Here is a 14,882-nt window from a genome sequence, read left to right on the forward strand (position 1 = left end):
ATATAAAATCTAATTATAATTGAATAATTTGCAGATCACTTTTATTTTATTATATTTGGGTGGCTCACAGTTATCATTAACAAAACAAATATAGGACGGAATGAATACAATAGATAAGCCAATTACGAGCCACCGCAGATAGATTTTAAAATTACTTTATCTTCTTGAAATCTTAAAATATGTTAACAAACGTTTACTAACTTACTTTATTAGAACCTATGAGTTGTGTCGGGTTCGCTTTCGGAAAATTTCATACTTCGGGACTGGTGTCCACTCCCGAACATGTTTAACCAGCGTTTATCTGCTCTGTAGTATTATTATTATCCATCGATATATATGTATATATAATAATATGAGCCCTGTATTATATACTGTCCCACTATTGGGCACGGGCCTCCTCTACTACTAATATACCTAGTCTTGCCATAAATATTGTAATAAAGAAAAAAGAAAATTGTTAACTGCAAATAACATTTATTACTTTTACAGTGTGTCAGTTTAATACATAAATATAAAACAATTAAAAATATAAAAAGCTTATTCGAAGTGGTCTCCATTGGCTGCAATACAGTCCTTTAAACGATGAGGCCAGTTATCAATAGAAGCACGCACTCTTTCCATGGGAAAATTCTTCACTGCCAATCGTATAGATTGTTTTAGGGACTCAAATTATCATGGCGTTTAGAGCAAGCTGTACTCTCTAAAACTGACCACAAATCATAATCCAGCGGATTAAGATCGGGACTAGACGACGGCCAGTCTTCAGCTCTGATGAAGTCCGAAACGTTCGATTCCAACCAAGACTGCGTGGACCGAGCTTTATGACCCGGCGCCGAGTCTTGCTGGAAGGACCATACTTGGTTATTGAACATGGTGATGTTAAGGGGCTTAACTACCTTCTCAAGAATGGTATCTTGATACACTTGTGCCGATGTTTTGATACCTTTTTCACAAAAATATGGCTCAGTCACTCCTTCATAGCTAACACCCCACCAAACCATCACTGAAGTCGGATAATGTCCACGTTGCACTCTGTCGACTAATTGGGAAGCTTCCTTAGAGCTTTGAGCATAAATACGGTCATTTTGTTTGTTAAAATGTTGCTCAATTGTAAAAATTTTCTCATCCGTAAACAAAATTTTTCTGTGACCTCCCTTTGCGTACCGCTTCAGTAGTTGTTTCGATTTTACCACCCTATTCTTCTTTAAATTATCAGTTAAGAAATGGCCAGTGCGTCTCTTATAGGCTGCAAGTCCTAAGTCATCTTTTAAAATACGCGACATGGTTCTAGGTGCTATCTTCATTTCCCGAGATAAAATCTTTTGCTTTCGGACAGGATTTCTTCGAATTCTTTCCTTACTGCTTTGACCACCTTTTTCGTACGAACACTACGTGGACGGCCAGATCTTTTCTGTCACAAACAGAGGAGGTCTCATTGTACCTATTAATAGCCCGGTACACAAACATTTTACTAATACCAAGTGTATGGAGAGTTTTAAAATTGCATTTGGCTCCATACCTACTTTGTGTAATGCTATCACAGCGATTCGGTTCTCTTTATCACCCCACACCATTTTAATATCGCAAAATATTTTACAATGTATTGGCGCCAAAATGAGAAAACACAATGAACAATCGTATAAAAATGACAGATTCGAAATTCAAATGTAATATTTTTTTATAATTAAGTGTAACAGTATTTATGGCCAGACTAAGTATATGTACTACGTACTAGATTTGGTGTTCCGAACAGTCACTGTGTTCAACTGAATTGAACTGCGATCCATTCAAACTGACTTTAGTATGGTCAATATCGACGGCTTGTGGTTGCGTACGGAGTGGCGCTCATGATATAACAACTCGAGTCTAAGTGCAAACCTGGTTTTGGGTAAAAATAATAGTCAAATAAGTAAAATTATTTGTTGTTCAAGTGAATAAATAGGTTATAACAGTGACGTTTTCGTTGCCATTTTAGTTCAGATTTTGAAGAAATAGTTTATATGGACGTTCGTGTCTGTAGAATATACGTCAATGTTATCATTTATTTACATCACATGTCTTGTACAATCCTAGACATGCGCAAGTTATTTGCACTAATTCAATTTCCACTTCCTCCGACCAATTTAGTATCGAGTCCACTCTAATGTATATTCTCGTGCAATAATCGGATGAGACTGTATGCCAGTTGTAGATGGGGTGGAAATGTAACGTTTTCGATTTTATTAATTACTCTGTTGCTATATAATGCTTCTTTTTAACCGACTGCAAAAAATGAGGAGATCAATTCCACGTATTTTTTATATTTGTTAAATTAGAACTCAGTCATTTATATTTAGATTCCGTTTTTATTTGAAACAATATACTTCCAGATTGGTATGAAAGATTTTTTTCAAAATTAGTTCGGGAGTTTGGGTTTTAAACTGAAATTAGTTGAATATTGTCCAAGTATACGAAATCGCGAATATTGCTTTCCTTTTGATCAGTGGTGTTATTTTTTAATACGTGAAGAGATTGATAAGAGTGTAACAAGTCAAAGTAGTGTGCCAGAATTGGATAAAGGAAATTCATAGTCTGTTTACCCCTATGGGACTAGAGAGCGTGATACTATGTATGTACTTTTTGAAGGTATTTCCTAGTACGTTATGCCATTAAGTTTTACTTGCAGCGTGCGGGAAATGAGGAACACCTTTTCTGTTACTTTTCCTTTGAAAAAATAGCCTATATTATAGGCGGGGCTGTGTGTGCAAACTCTGGTAAAATGTTGCCTATATGCAAGAATGTTTATGTGCTAAATTTCATCCAACAATGTTCAGAGGAGTCTGCAATTACTTCTTATAAACAAACATCTAATCTTCACCATATGGCATATATCTTTTTCCTCCCTAAACAAATCCCAACCTGCTACGAAATAGATATTGCTACCCACCCCCACGGGGATAACGCGTGAACATACGTCCAGTCCCGCAAACAGAACCGAATATCAATTACTGTAATCCCATAACGGGGCGCGTGTTGAAAATCATAGTAATAATGACCCGAGGGAGAACGAATCATTTAATGAAGTTGTTATTGTGTTTTACCCGTCTGTGTAAGGAGGGTTATGTTTTTTTACTTTTATTGACGAGACGAGCTTCCCGTTCGCCTGATGGTAAGTGATACGACCGCCCATAAACAATAGAAACACCATCCAACACCTTGAAATACAAAGTATTGTTTGGTAGTCCACTGCGCTCGCCATATTGAGACATGAGATGTTTTATCATGTCCAGAAGTTACACTGGCTACAATGTCCTTCAAACCGAAACAAAACAGTGGCTATACACTGGTTGACGGCAGAAATAGACATTGCTGTGGTACCTACCTAGGGGACTCTCACATATGAGAAACCTACCACCAGTAATCAACTTACCTCAGTAGGCAAACAAGCAAGCAGTTCGCCTCATGGTAAGCAGCATCGCCCATGGACTTTGCAATGCCAGGAGCACAACCAAGCCGTTGCCCACCGCGGTCTGCTTGCAGTCTTCGTGATAGATAATGACCAGGCAAAAGTTCTATTGTGTACAGAGGCTTGGCTACTGCAGTATCAGCCGTATCACTGATGGCCCCTAGGTTAAGGGGCCTGTATGTAAGAGTCAGGGCCCTTGTAATCCTATGACAGTGTAAACTCGTAACGCGGTCATGCGGCAGCTGCCCAATACAGATTCTAAAAAAAATATTAAATGTAAAGTAACCAAAGCCTAAGTCTTTGACTTGATTTGCTTGATCGATCATTCCCGTACGTCGAAACTAGAATGAATTCACCAATTCCATTAAAAAAAATCCGTACGCTCAATTAGGTTATTCTCTATATTAAAGCGGGAGAAGGGGAAGTGGGGAAGGAACATGTTCTCTCGACTTCACTACATAGTATAAAACAAAGTCGCTTTCTCTGTCCCTATGTCCCTTTGTATGCTTAAATCTTTAAAACTACGCAACGGATTTGATGCGGTTTTTAATAGATAGAGTGATTCAAGAGGAAGGTTTATATGTATAATATCCATTAAATAGTGGAGAAATACTGTTATTTTGTTATGTTATACCCGTACCCGTGTAACGTTCACAGTTTTTCTGTAGTGTATTTAGTATCAGCATTGCACCGGTGCGAAGCCGGGGCGGGTCGCTAGTAACCTATAATTCATACTTTTCTCATTCCCTATATCAACTTGTGCCCCCCTAAGCCATCGGCTGGCGACGCTCTTGCCTGATCCACCCCCTATTAAAAATAAAAACAATTTCTACAAGTGCTAATATGTAATCCCTTCCCTTGTGATTAGAGGTGTGAATGGCATAGCAAGGGGTAGATATTATCGCGTCCAATCATATCAGATATACGACACTCAGTAATGGTCTCAAGGGTATTGTGGTTGGTAACTGATTATTTGGTTTATAGAATGCTCTTTGGTTTAATACACTCACGCCTTTTGTTCTTGAAGGGGTAGGCAGAGGTGCAACCGGTGCACCATCTTTCAGCTATTGGTATTCCATTCTCGGAGGGCTTGGGCGAGTCTATCACCATATCAGAGTTGGGTAGTAGCTGGGAGGAAATAATTATAAGGATAATAGAGATATTTCATGATTCCTGAGAGGGTTATGCAGTCATATAAAAATTTAAAATAATTTATTTCTTATTTCACGAGCCTATAAATGAACTGCTCAAAACTTTTTTTTCTTTTCTCACTTTATCATGGTTACTGTAGTCTTTACTCTAAACTGATTGAAAAGATCAACACCAGAGTTTCTTGCCCGTTCTTCTCTGGTGAAAACTGCTTTCCGAACTGGTGGCAGAGTTAATATTGACGGAATCAAAATAATGTATAACACTTTACAGATTCAAATAAATCATATCATTTCATTTCAGTTTCTAGTAAGTTGTTACTAAGTAGAAAACCCAAAATAGGGACCGTCGATTTATTAAAACTCAAAACAATGAAAATATTTGTTACTCTGTTTAAGTTGTTGGCTGGTTAGACAATGTACTCATTTACTAATGGTGAAGTTTGTAATATGTGTATAATTAACAATTAAATTACACATAATTCCGTAATTTTTCAATTTGAACACACCCGTGTGTACGTCAATATAAATTATGGTTCTTTGTTCCAAACCGGCTAGATAAATTAAAAAAAAATAATTAAGTATTTCTCAGATTAACCTAGCGGATGATAGTCGTAAATAAAAAAACAGCTATCTATCTTCATTAAAAAAAAATATTAATTCTGATTTCATTTTCTTAAATTTACAGCTACCCTATTCCCTAAGGAACATCCAGTCCATTAGCCGACAAGTGTTATTATAATGACCGGGAATCGAACCGGCAACGCGCCATATGATCTGATTAGCACCCCCGCCCTTGCGATGCTATCTCCGCACTTTACTATAAGGGTTGGCAGGAATTGGTATGTGACAGATATTTTCCCAGCGAAAGCGTCTGGTCCTAATATCAACTACTATTTATTTTATTTTTATTTCACCCAAAACAGGTTACAATAAAATACATTTTCAAGTATTGTCTAAAGTATTTTAACATAACTATAACTCAAAATTTCTGTTTCGGAATTAATATTAAGTATTTATGAGATATACATAGTATTAAACAGCTAACTAGATTTTTTTACAGTTATACAGGACCCAATTATAATGAATTGATAAAATGTAGATTTTTTTAGACAGAGCCACCAGTACGGCAAATTGACCCCACTACACCTGATAATAAGTGGAGTGGGGTCCAATAAAGAGTCGACTATCGACGGCTCAGCAGTCGTCACAATTATGCCGGCCTGTTGGATCCGGATATACACAGGCTGATCCCGATTTAACACCTTGTGTACGATGATCGCCATCCAGGCAGATATAAAACATATCTTACTTTACTTTAACAGTCATACACATGTAAAAATCATAACCTCTCTTCCTCTATCGGGTAAAAACAAAGTCGCATGCCCTATCCGAGGACCCAAGAGCCCACCGACGCGCTGTAACCCCACACCGCGCGGCGCGGGATAAATTATACTGAGTTTTATATCGCCTCGTTGGTGGTTCACCCTCAGATCTTATCGATGTTGTAAAATTGTAACTAAGCTGTTTAGTGAGGTGTTGTTTTACGATGACTTTATTTGTGGAGTTTTGGTGATGGCTGAAATCATTGAATGCCGTTGCCGTTGAAAATGTTATAGGAAATGAGGTAATTGTTGGTGTCTTATCCCCCAGTGGCCGTTCTGAGCCGAGGTTCGTAACTTGTTGGTGGCTTGCTTATTATAATAATGTATTGGAAACTATTATCACATATATATTTAATTCAAAATAACTTGATAATCAATTTGTCGACAAAATAGTAAGATCCTATCCACGGATGAATTTCGGAGAGTGCGTTGACATAGCATTTTAAATTTTAATTCAGTTTCTAGTGTCAGTATGGTTGCTTAATTTTTGAGAGGGTTGCGAGCGTCTAGGCGCTCACTCAAGTCTGGTGTGTACAAGGTGACCTTTGTCAGACTAACAAACGTAAAACAAGTCACTTGGTGGTAAGTCTCTCATATGTGAGAGTCCACCTAGGTAGGCCACCACTGTAATATCTATTGCTTCCGCCAATCATCAGTGTGTAGTCACTGTTCTGTTCCGATTTGAAGAACATTGTAGCCAGTGTAACTACTGGACATAATGAGACTTAACATCTCACGTCTCAGGATGACGAGCGCAGTGGAATACCAAACAATACTTTGTAATTCAAGATGTTGGATGGTGTTTCTATTGTTTAAGGGCGGTTGTATCGCTTATCATCAGGTGAACGGAAAGCTCGTCTCGTCATTATAAGCAAAAACAAAAAAATCAAGGAAAAAGATGTGGACATATTGCACTATAGCCTAGTACAATGGGAAGGAGTGCGAAGTCCGTAGGCTCAGGAGTCACACGCCTCTGACTTTTCGAAGTTTGTTAAATTCTTTATCTACTTTGCTCTGAAAGTTAAGAAAAATATCGTTACCTACATACCTCAGAACCTTAATAAGAATTTCGAAGGTATCCATTCCAAGTTTGCCGCCAATTAGCCAGCGCGGTGGACTGATGCCTAAACCTTGGTAGTAGGGGCAGCCGGTGCCCACTTCAATGGTGGGCAATATACTAATATAGGACTGGTATTATTATATTAACACCCATACACAACATCACGCATTTATCCCCAAAGGGATCTGCAGAGGCGCAACCAGGGCACCCACTTTTCACCAAGTGTGTTCCGTCCCATGATGTGATAGGGAGTGAGCCTATCGCCATATCGGGCACAAATTCCAGACTCCGGGCTGATACTGAGCAGAAAAACCCAAACAACACTTTGCCCGACCCGGGATTCGAACTCGGGATCTCAGAGCGCTGTCGTAGTACGCATGCAGTACAACTACACTACCTAGACAGTCCAGAGATTATTATTTTAAAGATTTTTATACGGATGCGGTAGAGTTACTCTATGAATCCCTCCTAGCTGAATTTCCTGACGTCCTAGGTTCGAATCCCCGGTCGGGCCTAAAATAATTGTGACTGACTTTTTCCATCTTAAACATAACGCAATCGCAGCTCGGAGTCAGGAAGTTGTTCGGTGTGATACCCCCGTGCCTCGGAAAGCACGTAAAGCCGTTGGTCCTGCGCCTGATCTCTCCGGTCATGTCGGATTGCCGTCTCACCGGACTGTGAGAGAGTGTGAAGGAACAGAGAGTGCACCCGTATTTTGCACACACACTTGTGCACTATAATCTGCGTACTTGGCTGATCTCTGTTGAAATTGGCCGTGCCCGAAATTCGTCTACGAGGGATTTATTCAGAAACTTATAAACAAATCCGAACAGAGCCAGGCTAAATCGTCAGTGTACAATAAACATCGGAATAATATTTACGACTTACACAGACGTCATAGTATGACACGTCAGCGGGTTCAAGTTACATTGCAACATAAGAAACCTATATTTTTATTGATCTGGAATGTGCTGCGAATTATTTATAGGAATTATGTGTCCATTATAGGGTCAGTTAAGACCTCGCATTATTATCTGACCACTAACCCCTATTCATAAACGTTATTTATCTAAGGACGGGAGCATTGCTGTGATAACAAGTCTGTTTTTCAGTGCTGACGGTATGGCAGCCTTCGCAGTGGTCGTAAGACATGGGGCCGTTGTGATTGGCTAATATTGAGGTGCAACTTGAATCTAGTTGGATATCAGATTAACAAAGCTGAGAAACAGACCTGTTATCACAGCAATGCTCCGTCCTTAGATAAATAACGTTTTTGAATAAGGGGATAAGTTTATACACCACGCCTCTCTTTTCAGGGGCAAGCAAAGATAATGTTAGGTCCTCTCTATAACAGCGGGACAATGCTTTCGACTTTTATTGGGCACAATTCCAGACTTCAGACTGTTATTAATTATAATTATTCAAAATTTCACAATTATTGGTGTTTTATAGGGACTTTGAAGCAATGATATTTCATATAATAAAGCTATAAAATGAGCATGCGCAATTTGAAAGCTCGAAATTTTCCTATTGGGGACAATGTTATACTTTACTAGCATTTGTCTACGAATGCGATTCCATTTCAAGAATGTGTGTTGTATGCAAACAGAATAAATTTTTCGTTTATTTTAAACCCTCATTTAGTTACTTGCTGATTGACTTTTGCTTGACAGACTCTATATTAATTACTAATAATTAACAGTCATATTCATTTTCCAAGTTATTTGACGAATCATTCTCCAATAGGCATTACAATATGGCATATAATACTTTCTAAGAACCATCATATACTCTAAAAAAATATTTCAAATAATCCAAAGTTGGCAGGTACGCGCAGACTTGATAGCGTCCCCATAGCTCACCGCAGCGCATCCGTCGGCTCACATCCGAGCGTGATGCATCAAACCACCGATTGGAAGCGACGGAGCCCGTACAAGGGCAAGGGATGCGGTGGCTTCCCTTATATTACCTTTTGTTATAATGTATAAACAATTGATGTTTACGGACTACGGCTATACGCAATCTTAATAAAATAATGACCTATTTAAAAATTGATAATTTGTGGCAGTCGTCGGAAAACTAATTTTCGTTTGCTACCATTTTTTTAAGCTATAAAATTGAGCTTATTAAACAAATTAAAAAATGAAACCTATAGCATGAAAAAAAAGAGAATAAACCAAAAGGTCGCAAACAGAAATTGGTTGTTTGACGATTCCCACAAATTGGCAATTTTGGAATGGGTCATTATTTTAGTAAGAATGCGTATATATTATTTATATACATAAATAATCATCGAAATTCGATGTTTCTGGATATTTAAAGAGAAGTAATAAATAAGAGAGTGTAATAGAACTCAAATTTGCGATTTTTTAATTCTGTTTGACAGCGCACATATCCGAAACTGCTGAACGGATTTTACGTATCTTTTATTTTAGTTTAGTAACCATGGTAGCCTTTTACTTTTTGGCAGCAGGAAGAGACATTCTAAGGCGGATGTTCTTTTATAATCTATTCTTAACTTAGAAAATGCTCTCAATTAATAAAGGAATAATGAACATTTTCTTTTAAATTATCATAAAATTTCCGGAGTAAATTGTTACAATCCTGCATTCAACTGCGCAAAAATATGCATACAGTATTTGCTACATTTTCCCTTACCAGTAAAACTGGAGAAAACGACGCCCGCGCATGTCTGCGTTCCCACGGTTTTAGCTGATCGAACAATTACTTCATAATCGTTGAGTAAACATCATTGGATCGACAAATCTTTAAAGATTATATAATGCAGAAACGTAATATTCTTTAATAATGCCTAAATTGTTTTTAATCTATACTAATATATAAAGCTGAAGAATTTATTTGTTTGAAAGCGGTAATCTCGCAAACTTCTGAACCGAAAATGTTTCTTTTTTCATTAATAGCAAGCTATATTACTGTTGAGTACTTTTGTCCCGGGAAAATTTTTTCGGAGCCGAGCTTAGAGCCTTATTTATGACAATGTATACTTGTAACACGTTCGGGTTACGTAATCTTCGTGAAATTAGCACGGAATGATATTCTGTATCCCAATTTCTATTGTCTTAATCGTGACGCGGTGCGTTACGTGTTTGTTACGCACTGTCAAAACTAACTTGTGCCATAGACCTTTTATGATTGTTTTTACTTGCAACAGCTATACTGTATACTACTGTACTGTATATTACAGCTGTATAGTATTGATGCATTCATAACTAGTCATAGTTAACAGCTAATCGTTCGATGCGTCCCAGCCTTTTAGTTGCTTAAAACAACTATGGGTAATGCCATCCACATTGACGAGGCCAGTTAATTTCTGAGCGCGCGTTTCGCGGGGTAAGGAGACTGATTTTTTTTGTTGTAAGCACTGTCTATTTTGCACTAAAACATAAACAGAAGATACCACACTTTAACTGTAAGCAATTAGGAAAATTAATGAGGTGGGATATTTTTGATGCACTTATAATATTACCAAGTTTGTTAGTTGTATATAAATTACTATTATTTAGTCTTTGGCCAAACGCGTCAGACCATTGCCAAGGTTAAGTTTTTACTTACCGGACAAGAAATACGCGCGATAAGTATTTCAAAACTACCGCGGCACATCAATGGTGCCAACATAAACAAGCATAGTTCTTAGAACCGCAAAGGAGTCTCGTTACAAAGAAGTGTTTATAAAAATATAGGTTTTATTAACCTATTGACACGTTTTGTTTGTATTAAAATATAGGAAGGGTTGGAGAGGAAAGATATAGTTTGGTGTGGTTGAATTCGTCTATACTGTTTTTAATTTGCTTTCATTTAGTACTTGAAGCCTGTTACTGGGATTTATCTGATGTCCTTCTTCATGATAAATTTGAAGGACTTACTGTTGTTTCATCTTTATATATGTTGCCTATTGGCATTTAGTACAATTTAGATAATAATCATAAGCTAGTGCTTGTATCGGAACTTATTGGATCAACTAAGGCTAACCAAAACAAGACCAAAATCCAACGACATTTCATTATTAATATTTTTTTTTATTATTAATAAATAAATGTGGTCCGCGATAAACATTAATTATAAAAATATATGCAACAATAATTTAATACCAGGATCCTATAAATACAAAGGGCCTGTTCTGTATCAAGAGAGCGTCGCGCAGGCGCCGCTCACGTCGACAAAACATGCGCAACGCTGACTCAGATTAGTCGAAACACCACGTTTGATTTATGCACGCCTGGTACTTTTAGCCGATGTACCACTTTCGATTGTCAAAGCAATTTAAAATTTGTTTGAACTGTTTGAAGGGAGGGGGCATCGCCGCGTTATTCTCGGTTATTAAAGAGATCTTTTGTCGGTTATGTTAGCCTAGTAATTTTAACAGTTAACAATGACCTTTTCGGTTAAATGAAGGCTGGCTAAGACGGAGGTTGTTTTGTTTATTACTTTTTTTGGGTAGTTAGTTTATTTATTTATTACATCAAACGATTTTTAACTAGTTCTTTTATATTTATTATATAACTTTATTCAATCTCTAAATAGCTATTTACATATTTAATTTTTAACATCATGGCCAGGGCATTTGGTAGATCCTGCAGGGAGTAGTCCACTACGCTTGCTTAGTACGGGTAGGCAGACTTCTCATGGCTTCTCCTTCTCTCCTTCATCGTTAAATCAAGCGGTAATTCACAAGGAATATACACATAACTTTAGAAACGTCAGAGTTGCGTGCCTTGGGTTTTGAACATCCGAACTTCCGTCTCGGCAGTTCGTTCAACTCCCAACTAGGTTATCGTTGCATCTCTGCTATTTCGTATGAAGAGCCAACGTTTTCTTCTAAGTAGTTTATGGCTTGAATTTTCTTATAGTCAAAATAGTATAGCGGGCGCTTAGCAGTGGAGCAGCTTGTATTGTGGTATGAAAATTTTAGACCCATTATCAGGTGTCAAAAACGTTACCCGACGCGTTTTGAACTAATTCATGTGTCAAACAAGTTAGTACTTTCATTTATAATAATAATATCAGCCCTGTATTATATACTAGTACTTTCATTTATAATAATAATATCAGCCCTGTATTATATACTTGCCACTGCTGAGCACGGGCCTCCTCTACTACTGAGAGGGATTTCATTTAACCGCCAATAAAATCCATAGCACGAGATTCCAATTTCCCTCACTATATCATATTTCCATAACCATAAACCGACCTTTTCAACCATGACCCCGTCGAAAAAGTCATTAACGTATAATCAATAACATCAGTATAAAAATTTCCCCGACGGCCTCCCAAAGCTATTACAATAAAGAAAATTATAATATTTTTATTATATTTCGATGTTAAAATCGTCGGTCGAGCCGCGTAACATAATACGAGGAAACCAGATAGCAGACAGTATGGCGCGGACTTAACATTACTTTTAATTTTTTACGTTGGAATATAAACTCACAGGACTTTTATCTGTGGTAATTTTTTTGTATCGTGTGCGTTCCGCTTGTTGATGAACGGAGCTTGTCTTTGGGCGCCGAATTAGGTAATGCGTTTGTTTACGTGTCGATGGTTTATAAAAAATGATGTCTCTGGTTTCTTTATGGTGAGGTGACGTTTATCTTGGAAGTCGTTCTAATTAATTAGATAAGATAAGCGGTCCTAATCTAGAATGACTTAACTCGGTTTTTCACATTACAATGAATCAACGATCTGTAGTAGTCAAAAAATTGTTTAATTATTTTATGGACTGCGTTTTGGTTATGTAACCAAATGTTTAGAATCCATTGACGTCGATCAATGTATTGTGTGAGTTTTTCGAATTTAAAAATCACCCATCATTTCGAGTTTAAAGAAATATATGGCTATTGTCTGTCTAGTCTTTAGAATACTTACTGGTGGTAGGTCTCTCGTATGTGAGAGTTAGCCTGGGTAGGTACCACAGCAATGTCTATTTCTGTCACCAACCAGCAGTGTGTATACATACTCTGTTGTGTTCAGGTTTGAAGAACATTGTAACTAATATAACTACTAGACATAATAAGATTTACCATCTCATGTCTTAAGATGGCGAGCGCAGTGGAATACCCAAACAATACTTTGCAATTCAAAGTATTGAATGGTGTTTCTACTGTTTACGGGCGGTCGTATCGCTTACCATCAGGCAAACGGCAAGCTCGTCTCGTCATTCAAAGCAATAAAAAAAAACATCCGCGTTATACAAATGTAGAGATCTCCAAAATCAAACCTAAACATCCCCAACAACCCAAATCCTAAAAAAAAACATACAAATGTTTCAAACGTCAATTAAATTCTAATTCGGTTTGCTCATTAAAGCGCGTGTCGTTTGAAACGAAACGTTCGAACCATTACGTAGAACGGAACGGTGTCGGGTGGCAAAAATATTTGTCATGTCACCAAAGGGGTTTGGGTTGTATCAAACGTTGCTATTGTTGGGTTTGGCGCTGATAATTAAGATGTTAAAGATTTTAGTCAAGTTTAAATGTAACTGGCATTGATTTGTCGTTCATGGCGTAGCTGTGTGCCTTACGCTTTGTGGTAATAGTATATAATAATAATAATAATATCAGCCCTGTATTATATACTTGCCCACTGCTGAGCACGGCCTCCTCTACTACTAAAAGGGATTAGGCCTTAGACCATAAAAAAATAGTCTGTTATATAATCTATATGTGTGCGAAATTATATCTAAGTTCGTTCAATAACTTTGCGTTTATTACTAACAAATATCGAAACGTCTTCACAAAATTGAGCATTTCTTATGTGTCTCCAGTAGAACCAGCGGGAATCTCTCTTTCGGATTCATAATGTTCCTTCTTAAATCTTTTATAAATCTAATAAACTTAATAACTTTCTGTAATAAAAAAAAAACACAATTTCCCCTAGGCCGTAAAGAACTATTAATTTCCATGCTCAAGTTATTAACATGGGTAAAGAAAAAAAACTGAATTGAAAATCAATAAATTTTTTAAAAAAAATGTTACAAATACTCTTTACTAACCAAAAAATTCCCACATGTCAAAGGTCAGATATAATGCGAAAATAAATTTTAACCCTTTCAGGGTCAACTAACCGAAGGGTTATCAATACAATCAACTCGACAATTCTCCGAAAAGTGACCCTTTCTCTGATTGCCTTTTCATTCGAAATTGGCAGGTAATAAAAAAAAACGTTTTTTTCGAATTTCGAAGTAATCTAAAACCGCATGCACATGTACTACTAAAAAACTTTTTGGTTTTAACAATATTGTTTTTTTTTTCGCAAAAATATCATATTTCTAGTTTAAATGTCGAACCCTATTTGTAACACATGTGTATGATCGAGGTGCTTTGGAAACAAAAGGAAGTGTCAATCTTTAGTATTTTTTTTTACAAAGAGCAATGTATTTTCAGCGGCGGCAGCTATAGATGTTTATTTTAGGAAATGTTCGTCATTTTATTCGAACTACCAATTTTCCTTATATTGTCGACATTTGTCTAAAGAATATTATTAAACATGGTAAATTATTTCTTCTTCATTCCCATAACTCATGTTCCAATGAGCCAAATGGCCCGGCAAAATTCTTGCGACTGTCGTGATCGTCATGTTTTGTTCGAATTATAATAAACTGTTATTACTCCCACACAGAAGCCCGATATGTATTTCCGCAATTTCTATTTCTGCCGCCAAGCACCAGTGTACTCACTGTTGGGTTCCGGTTTGAAGGACATTATAGCCAGTGTAACTACTGGATATAAGACTTAACATCTTGTTGGAGATTGTAACCTTCGTCGTGACTTATTATTTTTTATATGTTCTATTTTTAGAACTAATTGTATTTTGTTTGCCATAGTTAC

This window comes from Manduca sexta, chromosome 4 (assembly GCF_014839805.1).
Source record: "Manduca sexta isolate Smith_Timp_Sample1 chromosome 4, JHU_Msex_v1.0, whole genome shotgun sequence".
In the NCBI taxonomy this organism is placed as follows: domain Eukaryota; kingdom Metazoa; phylum Arthropoda; class Insecta; order Lepidoptera; family Sphingidae; genus Manduca; species Manduca sexta.